A 15727-nucleotide genomic window follows, 5' to 3' on the forward strand; every position below is an offset into this window, starting at 1 on the left:
TTTTGTCTGTCCTTCCTTCTGTCTGTAACTCCGTCTGTGAGGTAATATAATGTGAGCTGACATAACATGAGGTAATGTAACTAGAGGTAACTTAATGTGAAGTAACATAAAATAAGGTAATGTGTTGTGAAGTTATATAATGTGAGCACACAAAGTGAGGTGATATAATACAAGCTAACATAACATGAAGTAACAACGTGAGGAAACGTAATGTGAGGTAATGTAACCTGAGGTAATGTAACGTGGGGGAACATAATGTGAGGTAATGTAGCGTGGGGGAACATAATGTGAGGTAATGTAACGTGGGGGAACATAATGTGAGATAATGTAACATGGGGGAACATAATGTGAGGTAATGTAACGTGAGGTAATGTAATGTGGGGGAACATAATGTGAGGTAATGTAACGTGGGGGAACATAATGTAATGTAATGTAACATGGGGGAACATAATGTGAGGTAATGTGAGGTAATGTAATGTGGGGGAACATAATGTGAGGTAATGTAACGTGGGGGATCATAATGTGAGGTAATGTAATGTGAATTGATGTAACGTGAGGTAATGTAACATAGGGGAACATAATGTGAGGTAATGTAACATGGGGGAACATAATGTGAGGTAATGTAACATGAGGTAATGTAACGTGGGGGAACATAATGTGAGGTAATGTAACATGAGGTAATGTAACATGGGGAACATAATGTGAGGTAATGTAACGTGGGGGGAACATAATGTGAGGTAATCTAATGTGAGGTAATGTAACATGGGGGAACATAATGTGAGGTAATGTATCATGAGGTAATGTAACATGGGGGAACATAATGTGAGGTAATGTAACATGGGGGAACATAATGTGAGGTAATGTAACGTGAGGTAGTGTAACGTGGGGGAACATAATGTAAGGTAACATGAGGTAATGTAACATGGGGGAACATAATGTGAGGTAATGTAATGTGGGGGAACATAATGTGAGGTAATGTAAAGTGAGGTAATGTAACGGGGGAACATAATGTGAGGTAATGTAACGTGGGGGAACATAATGTGAGGTAATGTAACATGAGTTAATGTAACATAGGGGAACATAATGTGAGGTAATGTAACATGGGGGAACATAATGTGAGGTAATGTAACATGAGGTAATGTAACGTGGGGGAACATAATGTGAGGTAATGTAACATGAGGTAATGTAACATGGGGAACATAATGTGAGGTAATGTAACGTGGGGGGAACATAATGTGAGGTAATCTAACGTGAGGTAATGTAACATGGGGGAACATAATGTGAGGTATCATGAGGTAATGTAACATGGGGGAACATAATGTGAGGGAATGTAACGTGAGGTAGTGTAACGTGGGGGAACATAATGTAAGGTAACATGAGGTAATGTAACATGGGGGAACATAATGGGAGGTAATGTAATGTGGGGGAACATAATGTGAGGTAATGTAATGTGAGGTAATGTAACAGGGGGGAACATAATGTGAGGTAATGTAACGTGGGGGAACATAATGTGAGGTAGCGTGGGGGAACATAATGTGAGGTAATGTAACATGAGGTAATGTAACATGGGGGAACATAATGTGAGGTAATGTAACGTGGGGGAACATAATGTGAGATAATGTAATGTGAGGTAATGAAACGTGGGGGGAACATAAGGTGAGGTAATGTAACATGACGTAATGTAACATGGGGGAACATAATGTGAGGTAATGTAACATGAGGTAACGTGGGGGAACATAATGTGAGGTAATGTAACATGAGGTAATGTAACATGGGGAAACCTAATGTGAGGTAATGTAACGTGGGGGAACATAATGTGAGGTAATGTAACGTGAGGTAATGTAATGTGAGGTAATGTAACGTCAGGTAATGTAACATGAGGTAATGTAATATGAGGTAATGTAACGTGAGGTAATGTAACTTCAGGTAATGTAATGTGAGGTAATGTAATGTGAGGTAATGTAACATGAGGTAATGTAACATGGGGGAACATAATGTGAGGTAATGTAATGTGGGGGAACATAATGTGAGGTAATGTAACGTGGGGGAACATAATGTGAGGTAATGTAACAAGGGGGAACATAATGTGAGGTAATGTAACATGGGGGAACATAATGTGAGATAATGTAACGTGAGGTAATGAAACATGGGGGAACATAATGTGAGGTAATGTAACATGACGTAATGTAACATGGGAGAACATAATGTGAGGTAATGTAACATGAGGTAATGTAATGTGAGGTAATGTAACATCAGGTAATGTAATATGAGGTAATGTAATGTGAGGTAATGTAATGTGAGGTAATGTAATGTGAGGTAATGTAACTTAAGGTAATGTAATGTGAGGTAATGTAATGTGAGGTAATGTAATGTGGGGGAATGTAACATGAGGTAATGTAATGTGAGGTAATGTAATGTGGGGTAACATAATGTGAGGTAATGTAACGTGGGGGAACATAATGTGAGGTAATGTAACGTGGGGGAACATAATGTGAGGTAATGTAACATGAGTTAATGTAACATGGGGGAACATAATGTGAGGTAATGTAACGTGGGGGAACATAATGTGAGGTAATGTAACGTGGGGGAACATAATGTGAGGTAATGTAACATGGGGGAACATAATGTGAGGTAATGTAACGAGGTAATGTAACGTGGGGAAACATAATGTGAGGTAATGTAACGTGGGGGAACATAATGTGAGGTAATGTAACATGGGGGAACATAATGTGAGGTAATGTAACGAGGTAATGTAACATGGGGAAACATAATGTGAGGTAATGTAACGTGAGGTAATGTAATGTGAGGTAATGTAACATGGGGGAACATAAGGTGAGGTAATGCAACGTGGGGGAACATAAGGTGAGGTAATGTAACATGAGGTAATGTATCATGGGGGAACATAATGTGAGGTAATGGAACACGAGGTAATGTAATGTGAGGTAATGTAATGTGGGGCAACATAATGTGAGGTAATGTAATGTGGGGGAACATAATGTGAGGTAATGTAACGTGAGGTAATGTGAGGTAATGTAACATGGGGGAACATAAGGTGAGGTAATGCAACGTGGGGGAACATAAGGTGAGGTAATGTGACATGAGGTAATGTATCATGGGGGAACATAATGTGAGGTAATGGAACACGAGGTAATGTAATGTGAGGTAATGTAATGTGGGGCAACATAATGTGAGGTAATGTAATGTGGGGGAACATAATGTGAGGTAATGTAACATGGGGGAACATAACGTGAGGTATTGTAATGAGAGGCAGTGTAATGTCGGTTAATGTAACGTGGGGGAACATAATGTGAGGTAAATGGTGCACTTATATAGCGCTTTTATCCAAAGCGCTTTACACTGTGTCTCATTCACCCATTCAAACACACACTCACACCAATGGTAGCAGAGCTGACATGCAAGGCACTAGCTTGCCATCGGGAGCAACTTGGGGTTCAGTGTTTTGCCCAAGGACACTTCGGCATGTGGAGTCACGTGTACCGGGAATCGAACCGCCAACCCTACTGTTAGTGGACGACCCGCTCTACCACCTGAGCCACAGCCGCCCAACGTAACTTCGCAAGGTAATGTAATGTGAGCAACATGAGGTAAAATAATTAAAGGTAATGTAACATGAGGTAACAATCTATTAGCTCCATCTATCTGTCTGTCTATCTATCTGTCTGTCCCTCCATCCATCTCTCTGTACCCTGTCTGTTTCTCTGTCACTCATACACTGTAGTATATCTCATACGCTGTATACATTCACACAACCACCTACATCACATATCCAGGCTTGCTGTGTGTGTTTGTGTGTAAATGAGTGTGTATGTACAGTGTGTGTGTGTGTGTATGCATGTGTGTATGTGTGCGTGTGTGTGTGTGTGTGTGGTTCTCATGAAGAGTTTAAAGAGCATAGTCTCTCCACAACATGCAGTAAGAACACATGCTTCTACACTCCACATACTTTCTCTGGACCACTGCCATATACACACTCACACACACACACACACACACACACAGACACACACACACACACACACAACTGCCTTTCGCAACTGGAGGAATTCCAAACCAGGAAGGAACAATAGCTGGACTGGAGCTAATTAACTACATAACACCAGACTTTACATCACTCTCTCACTCTCTCTCTCTCTCTCTCACTCTAACACATACACACACACACACACACACACACACACACACACACAGTCCTATATAGTGTACTGTATGTGCTGATAATTGTTAACATAACATAGATTGTATCTGCACATACATTACCTCATGTTACTCTACCTCTCATTACGTTATCTCACATGACGCTCGTTTTTTATGTTTTATCTTACATTACCTCACAGTATGTTCCTTATGTGATGTTATGTTTATTATGTGATTGTTATTAGTAGAAGAAAGAATACAACTTCAGAAACTGTTTTGAAACACGACATTTCCTCCCAATCTTTATTATTTATAACAGTGTAGAACGTGTGGCCGTCGTTTTCAGCACAGAAGTGAGGCAGTAAATAATCAGAGCAGTGCCAGGAGACACTGACTGCACTACAGGCAGCATCTTATCTTCTCCAAGCTCATACTGATGATCTAAAACAGACAGTGACATTCCTCCATGCAGCATACCATGAGGGTGATGTCACTGCATTGTCAGGCCAGCATCTCTCTCTCTCTCTCTCACACACATACACACACATACACACACACACACATACACGTTTTTATGACCATGTGTACATACTTTAAAGTGTGTGCACTGGGCTGCATTAAACTGAACAGGTGGTTTGTGTGTGTGTGTGTGTGTGTGTGTGTGAGGGTGTGATTCATGGTCTGTAAATCTGAGCAGCTGATGAATGAGATCCTGTCAGCCCTGAAACACACCTGACTCACAGAGAGACACTGACGCAGCGACGCCGAGACACCTTATATGAGAAAACCCAAAGTGGTGTAAACTTCACATTGTGTTATAACATCTACTGACAGTTTTAGACAAACTCCTCCCTGCATGCATCACTCTCATGTAACATCTGAACCTCTCAACATAAAGCATCCCAACTTCCACCTCAAAGACCATGGGATTGTGCCATCGAGCGTCTCGAAGGTGCTGCTCCCCCTAGAGGTCAAGTGTATCTGGAGCCAAGGCCATGGAGGAGTACATCTCAGAGGCATTGGCTCAGGGGTACATTGGACCATCCACTTCCCCTGTGGCAGCCAGGTTCTTATTCATGTAGAAGAAAGATGGTGGTCTCAGGCATGCCATTGATCACCAGGGCCACTATGAGTACCTGGTAATGCCATATGGGCTAGTCAGTGTTCCATTGTTCTTTCAAGTCATCATAAATGAGATTCTACATGAATTCTTGAACTCCTGTGTCTTAATCTACTTGAAGTCTGAACATGTTTCCCAGGTATAAGCAGTCTTTAGAAAGCTTCTTGACAATAACCTGTATGTGAAGTTTGTAAAATGCAAGTTTCACCAAACATCTGTCAGGTTTCTAGGTTTCATCCTAGACGATGTAACTTCACTGACATACATACAGACCCAGGTAAGGCTGATGCATTATGTCGGATCTGTGATGGACCCTACACATCACTGAAGCCTGAGGTCAGTAGGGAAGTCAAGTTTTGCAGATCAAGTGTGTTGGGAGATATTAGAGGATGTCCAACAAGCACAACAAGAAGACCCAACATCACCTCCGTGCATGGCCACAAAAGTCTATGTGCACTAGTCCATGTAGGAGGAGGTCATGTTGGGTCAGGGTCCACTCTAAACACCCAGGAACCACCTGCAAGCACAGGATAGTGGAGAACAAATTCTGGAGCAAGGGAGTAATAAAGGATGTTTTGTCATGTCCTGTTCATTCTGTGACCAAACTTGCACATTAGGACGCCTCCCTAGTGGCCACAGTTATACCCCCCCCACCCCCCCTTGTAATGGTATTGCCAAAAGGCCGCAGAACCACACTACCTATCAGCCCTGCACCTCTTACATTTCTTGTTTTCACATTTTTTGGTTGTTTGTTTGCACTTTACTTAATAAATTGTCTGCACTTGCATCCACCTTCACCTCCAATTTGTGACACAATGAGCTTTAATTGCTAATATGTCCTTTTGTAAATTCATTAAAAATGAAGAAATATTTATGATCTATATTTACAGAATTAGACTAATACAATTCACTTATAAATATCTGTAGTAGCTTTCTGAATGTAGTAAAAAATTCAGGCCCAGAATGTCAGCGAGCAGAGCGGTATAATTTATAAAGGCGAGATTTACTTTACATGACTGAATAGCAGCGTGTCGGCGTGTCGGTGACTCACACCATCGTCGTGATTTTCGCCTGAAATGAATCAGAATGCAGGGTTGCCAAATCTCAACCCACATCCCTCACCCACTCACTGCACCCACGGCCTCCGCTTCACCCATTTTACTTTATTTTCTGCCAAAAGATGACACAGAATTCAATGCTAATCCTCGTCCAGGCTTCTGTCTGGAAAAAATTTCAGCATGAGGAGAAACCTGGTGGCCCGAGTCATTATCTGAATTATGTGGGGTTTGGAAAAGGGAAAAAAAAATCAATCATTTTTAAACACATTATTATGGCCTTTAGATATTTTCTTGATTCCTGATATTGAACTTATATTGTATAATTTCATTAAAATGTCCTCATTAGCAAAACTTCTTGTGGTGGATTTTTTAGGTAAAAACTGACAGTAATACCGTCTATGAAGCCCACGTTCATAAATCATTATAACTGTGCTTACAGCTCTGTGTAAGTTGATAATAATTTGTAAGCATTTTTATAAACTCTAATAATGCCTGATAAAGCTCTAATAATGTGTGATAAATATATAATGATAAATTGATAATGATAAATTAAAATTCCTTGATATATTCCTTGACTATTCATTATAATGTACAACCTTTGTAACAAATAATGACCTATAAATAACTATAAAGCAACAGTAATATTTATTAATGATTATAAACACATTATAAGCATTTAAGATGTCATTTAGCTCAAAGTGTTAACAAGATTAGCTGCATTTTTTTAGACTTGATCTGTATAATTTACTCTCTTTATTTCTATTTATGCCACTTGTACCTGCTTTACAAATAATGCTAACATTATTACATTTACGAACTAACACCTCATTCACTAACAAACGACAAGAGACATAAGGAAGAAAAATAAAGCATGGAAAGAAGTAACAGAGATCGTTGGTGCCTCTGGTGAGTGTACATAGCTAGTATAGTTAGCTTGTTTTGCTAATCTAATCTGAGTACGCAGCTGAGCATGTACCATCCCATGAATATATATATATATATATATATATATATATATATATATATATATATATATATATATATATATATTTGGACAAGCAAATATTTGATCTTCTTTGAAACAGTGCCTATTAATAAAGTTGATACACTCATATAACACATAAAATTGATATTTTTTTAGTAATTTTCATAATTTCAATGAACAAAAGATGAGTCACATGGATCAGATTCAGATCAGTCACATGGAAAAACCTTCAAATCCATAAAATTAGAATCAGGTGTTGAAGATCGGGTTCCAGTGATTAGAACCTGCTTAGGGAGTGCAGGTGGAACCGGTCTTATTTATACCCCTCTCATATCTAGTGTCTGGTGTTCCTAGTGTGTGGTGTCATCATGCCAAGATCTAAAGAGTTCTGTAAGGCCTTCAGAAAAAAGGTTGTGGATGCCTATGAGTCTGGCAAGGGATTTAAAATTTGAAAAAGTTGAAAAAAATATTCGAAATACATCATTCCACTGTAAGGAAAATCATCTACAAATGGTGAAGATTCAACCAAACCATTCAGCAGACCCTCTGATGCAAAAAGAAGTCTACAAGAACCCAAAATTTTATCACAGGACCTGCTAGTAAGTCTTCCAGCTGCTGATGTCAATGTGCATGCTTCTACAATCAGAAAGAGATGGCACAGATTTGATCTGCATGGAAGGTGTGTCAGGAAAAAGCCTTCGCAAGACTACAGATTGTCAAAGAGCATATATGCAAAGACCAGACCTTCTGGAATAATGTGCTCTGGACAGATGAATGAAAGATAGAGTTGTTTGGCCACAGTAACAGCAGACATGTTTGGTGCAGACCAAAGACAGCTTTTCAGGAGAAGCAGCTCATACCATCTGAGCAGCACGGCGGTGGAAATGTTATGGTTTGGGGTTGCTTCACTTCCTCAGGGACTAAACAGATTGTGCTCATTGATTCAACTATGAATTCTGCATCATATCAAAGAGTGCTTGAAGATAATGTGAGGCCATCGGTGCAAAAGTTGAACTGAAAGTGGACCTTTCAACAGGATAATGATCCTAAGCACACTCACAAATCCACGAAGGAACAGCTCAAAAGGAAGAAATGGAGGGTTATGGAATGGTCTAGTTAAATCCTGGATTTGAATCCCATTGAAATGTCGTGGGGGGATTTGAAACGGGCAGAACATGCAAGAAAACCCTCAAACATCTTGCAACTGAAAGAATATTGCATGGAAGAGCGGTCAAAATTCCAGCAAGCCTGGTGGACATTTATGCAAAATGCCTACAAGAAGTTATTTCTGCTAAAGGGGTCAATACTAGCTTCTGAGGCCAAGGGTGTACTTACGTTTTCCACAGAAGAATATATCACATCTATTGATATTACTGTTGAATAAATGATTGAAAACCTAATTTTCCTTGTGTTTTTTTTTCAAATATATCAACTTTATTAATAGGCACTGTTTCGAAGATGATCAAATGTTTACTCGTCCAAATATGTAAAAATAAATAAATAAATACATAAATAAAAATACAATTTCCATGGGGTATACTTATTTTTTCACGACTGTAAATCACACACATGATTTTTAGACTGATCAGTGTGTTATTTAGTTTGTGTTTAATTAGTTATTTTTAGAAGCAATATATAGCTACTACTGTTTCTCATCATAACTAAATAAAAACACTAGACAGGCCACGCCCACAAGAGACAACAGCAGCGGTCACTACACTCTCACATGAGACAGCAGCAGCGGTCACTACACTCTCACATGAGACAGCAGCAGCGGTCACTACACTCTCACATGAGACAGCAGCAGCGGTCACTACACTCTCACATGAGACAGCAGCAGCAGTCACTACACTCTCACATGAGACAGCAGCAGCGGTCACTACACTCTCACATGAGACAGCAGCGGCGGTCACTACACTCTCACAAGAGACACAACCAGCGGTCACTACATTCTCACAAGAGACAACAGCAGCAGTCAATACACTCTCACAAGAGACAGCAGCAGCGTTCACTACACTCTCACAAGAGACAACAGCAGCAGCGGTCACTACACTCTCACAAGAGACAACAGCAGTGGTCACTACACTGTCAGAAGAGACAACAGCAGCGGTCACTACACTCTCACAAGAGGCAGCAGCAACAGTCACTACACTCTCAGAAGAGACAACAGCAGCGGTCACTACACTCTCACAATAGGCAGCAGCAACAGTCACTACACTCTCACCAGAGACAACAGCAGCGGTCACTACACTCTCACAAGAGACAGCAGCAGCGTTCACTACACTCTCACAAGAGACAACAGCAGCAGCGGTCACTACACTCTCACAAGAGACAAACTACAAGAGACGTGAGTGACTGGACGCCTGACAGTGGAAGCGTGGTGTAAGATGGCTGCTCAGTTCAGAGCTCTGACTCATTGTTAGCCGCGTAAGCAGCCAAATCTGTTTCATTTATTGCTTTATATTTATTCATGCAAAAGAAATCCACTGTGCTTTATTCCTCATTATTTTTAGGACCACACATTTCTCTCTCTCTCTCTCTCTCTCTCTCTCTCTTGCTCTCTCTCTCTCTCTCTCTCTCTCTCTCTCTCTCTCTCCCTCCTTTATTCTACTCTTTTCATCTCATTCTATCTCTTTCTCTGACTTTCAGCCTTTTTCCCTTTCTATCCTTTATTCTACTCTTTCCATCTCTCTCTCTCTCTCTCTCCCTCTCTCTCTCTCTCTCTCTGCCAGTTGGTGATGGTGTTTAGAGAGAGGTGGTTGCTATGATACAGTTGCTATGCCGCTGACTCAGAGAAGCCCACACACTGATGGGAGGAGGAGGAGGAAGAAGAGGAAGATGAACAGGAGGAGGAGGAGGATGTGAATCACAGGCTGTAATGATAAACAGAAAGACTTAGCTCTGAGAAAATGATATTTTAGCTTAATTAAAATATATTATTATTATTATTATTATTATTATTATTATTATTATTATTATTACTAAGGAGTGTGTAATGTATGGCTCTCATGCTTTTTTATTTGGAATTCTGGGTAAATAATGACAGTACTGTACAGTAACACTGCTGTAGTATCAGTAACTTCACTGTAAAATTCATCGAATTTGGATTTCTTCCATTACTTTGTCCATCTAATTTATTATTTAAGTTAAAAAAATCTATACCTCTGCAAAACAGGCTAAATGCAATGAGTTTAAACTGGAGGTAGAGGGTGAAAACCCATTAAGGAAGAATACTGTAGAAAGACTATGAGCTCTCTACAAAAGGTGTTTGCAAGCTGTGATATCTGCCAAAGGGGGTATTACTAAATACTGACTTAGTAGGGTGTCCAAACTTTTGCACACGCCACATGCACATACTTTTTTAATTTTGCTACAGAGGTTGTGTATACATCTTCTTCAAAATCAGCTAAATATGTCATTTGGGCCAGGAGTGCACAAACTTTTGCACACAACTGTGATTGACAGTAAAACTGCAGCAGTGTTTTTACAGTATAATACTCATTGCAGTATGATGTCCTGTTAAACAGGTTTGTACAAGAGTACAAGTACAAGACAGAGTGCAGTTACTGTGAACACAATAGTTGACAATAGTTGGCCGTTGTCATAATTTAGGGACGTGACTTATAAGAAACAGCAAAATAATAAGCATCGCTCCTGCTCAGCCAATCAGAAGTCATTTCCATAGCAACGGTATAACAGCTGTTATCTCAGCATTCACTGTGATCGGGTCGCTATTAAACATGATAAAGTATTTCCATGTCGTTGTTTAACTGATGTTTAAAATCACAAGTTCTTCCATCAGAGAAACCGTTATAATGAGGATCCTCCTCGCTGGACCTTGACATGGGATATATCTTCAGAGTTAGATCTTTTTGTGTGTGTTTTAAACAATCGTACGGTGACACCGGACTTGAAAACGCTGATGTGACCTCTGAGTGATATGAGCACGCTCGTAACAGTTATAACTGAACACGTTTATTGTTTTTACACGATGGTTTATTAAAAATAATCCTGAAAAAAACAGATTAAAGTCTCTGTGGAACAAATTTGTACATTTCCTAAATGATTCACTCTCTGATTCACTCGTGCGGTATTCACATTGGACGTGAACTTGTGTGTGGCTGGTTTATATTTTACTCCATCTGAGTCTTTAGCAACACCGAAATGTTTACAAACGTCTTTAAGAGTCACCAGGGGATAAAGATGAGGGAACACACACGCTAACGTACGGAACACAAGTTCCTACACGAATATGTGAGGAGAAATCTGGAACATTTTCAGCCCTGAAAAATGATGGAAAAATAATCATGTCAACAATTAGATAAGAGAAAATAATAAGAGAAAAAATCGCAGCTGGGCGTGTTAGTGATAATCCATAAAGAAGTGTAAACTCCTCTGTGATGAAGATGTGGAAAACTTAAAGTTACAGCTTTACCTCTGACTGTTACACAGCGCTGACACTGGAGACTCCTTCCTTACATGTTACATAAACACATTTCTCCTTACAGAAAACTTCACCATATCAGCTGTACGAGTCCCTGCAAATGAGCCGTTACTATAGAAACGATAATATAAACCTGCGCTAATGTCAGAGCTGCTGTTATAGAAAACTGACCAATCAGAATCCAGAACTCAATGTGACAGTGACAGGTGTGTGATGTTTGTGGAGGAATTAAAGTCTTCATGAATCACAGAGATATAAAGAGCATTAACTCATTTTTGTTTAAAAGAATTCCACGTAACCGTCACAGCAAAACAAAAAGTCCATGGGGTGGAGTCGAACCTGATCCAGCTCCTCCTACGGGGGGCGGAGTTTAGACAAAGAAAATCCAGGGGATGGAGTGTGTTTCAGGCTGGATGAGTGTGTTTCATGTGTGTTAGTGTTGTGCAGTGGTGTGTAGGTTAGGGGTGGGTTTTGGTTCTGAAGCAAGGACTATCTCAAGAAGCCAGACAGAAGCTTATAATTCCATTCTTGATGACGCTAATAATATCTAAAGATTTACAAACAGCCCATTATCCAGTGGTACACTGAAGACAGATTGGAACACAGCCCGTCTCCGTCAGTTGGTCATTAGTGTGACTCACGTCCGATGTGGATGAGTCACGATTGTCCACGCTGTTCACACCTCACTGTAATGCTTAAACACACCACACAGACCCGGTGTAAAGTGGAACCCCAACTGTGATCCACACACATGTGCGCTAACGACTATCATTATCGTTTCTGAGTGGCGGCCGTGTTAGCGCATTAGCGTAGCCATCTGTCCATTAACGAGCACATGCTGGAAAATAACTGATGTCGTCATGATGAGTCACATGTGTAGGACGGAGCGAAACAGAAAGGATGAGTGTTACAGGAACAAACAGATAAACACTCAGTGTGTGTTTGTGGTGTTTCTATTCTTTTAATTCCAACCAGACCAATGAGGACTTTTTATGATGTTCTAGTTCAGTTTGGAAATAGCTATTGGAGAGAGGGGGAATATAGAATATTGTTGTAATATGGAATGTTGTGGGAATATGGAATGCTGTGGGGAATATGGAATGCTGTGGGAATATGGAATGTTGTAGGAATAAAGAATGCTGTGGGAATAAGGAATACTGTGGGAATATATAATACTGAGGGGTTACAGAAGGCTGTGGGAATATGGGATGCTGTGGGAATATTGAATGATGTGGGAATATGGAATGCTGTAGGAATATGGAATGCTGTGGGGTATATGGAATATTGTGGGAATGTGGAATGCCATGGGAATATGTAATACTGAGGGGTTACAGAAGGCTGTGGGAATATGGAATGCTGTGGGAATATATAATACTGAGGGGTTACAGAAGGCTGTGGGAATATGGAATGCTGTGGGAATATATAATACTGAGGGGTTACAGAAGGCTGTGGGAATATGGAATGCTGTGGGAATATGGAATGTTGTGGGAATATGGAATGTTGTGAGAATGTGGAATGCTGTGGGAATATGGAATGCTGTGGGATTATGGAATGCTGTGAGAATAAAGAATGCTGTGGTGTATATGGAATGCTGTGGGAATATATAATACTGAGGGGTTACAGAAGGCTGTATGGAATGATGTGTAAATATGGAATGCTCTGGGAATATGGGATGCTGTGTGAATATGGAATGTTGTGGGAATATGGAATGTTGTGGGAATATATAATACTGAGGGGTTACAGAAGGCTGTGTGGAATGCTGTGGGATTATGGAATGCTGATTGGATACAGAAGGCTGTGTGATTATGAAATGCTCTAGGAATACAGTATGCTGTGAAAATGTGGAATGCTGTGGGCATATGGAATTCTGTGGGAATGTGGGGAGTTATGCAAATCTGTGGAAATATGGGGTGCTGTGGGAATGGAATGCTGTCAAAATATTTGGTGCAGGAATTTTGAGAGCTGTGGGTATATGGAATGCTGTGGGAATACTGGGAGCTGAGTGAAAGTTGGACACTGTACTGTGGGAATATGGGACACTGGGATTATAGGTGTGTGTAGAAGAAGCTCATTATGAACACACGGTTATAAAGCATCATTATGTACTAAAATTTTCGCCTGAGGTGTGTTCATTAATTATTTATCATTATAAATCAGGACATTAACGAGCACAGACAAACCCTTAAATTCCAGCACAATACCGGGCGGTGAGAAAGAGTTTTTAGAGGCCAGACACAGTACAGTTAGCACCAGTTTACACATTAAACACTAAATCCAAAACTAAAAGAGTTCAAAACTAAGAAAGTTTTAAAAATGAAACTAAAATGAAATTATTAAAAATGTCCTTAATGTACATATAAGAGCTAATTAAAAACACCCCAAAAGTACAGTGAATTAAGTTAAAGTGTTTTAATGCTGTATATTTGATGTAAAACGATAGCCTTGATTAGCGCTAACTGCACCGTTCACTTCCTCACAGCAGTGTCAATGTGTCAGAGGTTCACATCAGCATTAGTGAGTCTGGAATGGACTGAGTTAGACATAACACACCCCGGCTGAGTGGAAATATTTGCATTCCTGTCTCGGAAACAGGATGTACCGGTGTCTCTCTCTCTCTCTCTCTCTCTCTCTCTCTCTCTCTTTCTCTCTCTCTCTCTTTCTCTCTCTCTTTCTGTCTCCTGTTTTAACACAATTGACTGCAGACGAACTCAAAATGGAGTCTGGATTACATTCACAGCGAAGCAGGAACTTACAGAATCATGGAAGAGAGGAAGACTTTCACAACACATATTCCCATTCAAGCGCTAATGCAACCTGAAGAGCATTTCCAGTCGAAAACAGAAAATGTGAATGGTTGTGCAATTTAATGGTTTAATGGTTGTGTATTTAAAACAATTCTGAACAACTGCAGCAGGATGACATCATCAAAGAGCTCCACCCAGTCAGTGACTGCAACATGGTCAAGAACTAACGTGACCTCGTTGTAGACAACCCATAATTCTGTTAACTGCACCAGAGTGAATCACTCTGGGAGTCATTTACAATGAATAAGCAAATCACTTGAGGAGTCGTTTACAAACATAAGTGAATCACTTGAGGTTGTCATTTACGAACATAAGTGATTCACTTGAGGAGTCGTTTATAAACATAAGTGAGTCACTTGAGGAGTTGTTTACAAAAATAAGTGAATCACCCAAGGAGTCGTTTACAAACAAAGTGAATCTCAAAGTGAATCTCTCAAGGAGTCATTTACAAATATAGGTCATTTACAATCACAAGTAAATTACTCAATTTGTATACATTTTCATTTATACATTTAAATGTATTCATTTAGCAGATGCTTTTATCCAAAATGACTTACAAATGAGGAAATATACAATATACAATCATAAGTGAATCACTCAAGTTGTTTACAGTATAACCAAAGACATGTTTCACAAAGCCGGTTTCAGAGGCTACCTAGGTAAGTTTAAGTTTAGTTTGAGCAAACTCTGGTTTTTCAGTCTCAACCAGGATTAGTTTCTAGCAGGTTTCATCACCATGATGACTTATGCTCCAAGGCTAACCTGGACCGGAACGGGTTTTATTCTGGTTAAGAAAACTAAAAACCAACTTGGACCAATCAGCTGTGAGCAAAGTGACATAACTCTGAGGGGTTATTTACAAATATAACTGAATCAATTGTGGAGTTATTTACAAATGTAACTGAATCAATTGAGGAGTTGTTTACAAATGTCGGAGGACTTGTTTACAAATGAAACTGAATCAATTGAGGAGTTGTTTACAAATGTTGGAGGACTTGTTTACAAATGTAACTGAATCAATTGAGGAGTTGTTTACAAATATAACTGAATCAAATGGGGAGTTGTTTACAAATGTAATTGAATCAACAGAGGAGTTGTTTAATAATGTAAGTGAATCATTTGAATCATAGCTAACAGTCAGTTTTGTATTGATGATGTATG

General features: G+C 39.7%; 1 long non-coding RNA gene across 1 annotated transcript in view; it reads right to left on the reverse strand.

The window, feature by feature from the left end:
* LOC128608255 (uncharacterized) overlaps positions 1 to 15727 on the reverse strand; it is a 33890-nt gene that overhangs the window by 6702 nt on the left and 11461 nt on the right. The window lies entirely within an intron of this gene.

Source organism: Ictalurus furcatus, chromosome 5 (genome assembly GCF_023375685.1).
Source record: "Ictalurus furcatus strain D&B chromosome 5, Billie_1.0, whole genome shotgun sequence".
Taxonomy (NCBI): Eukaryota; Metazoa; Chordata; class Actinopteri; order Siluriformes; family Ictaluridae; genus Ictalurus; species Ictalurus furcatus.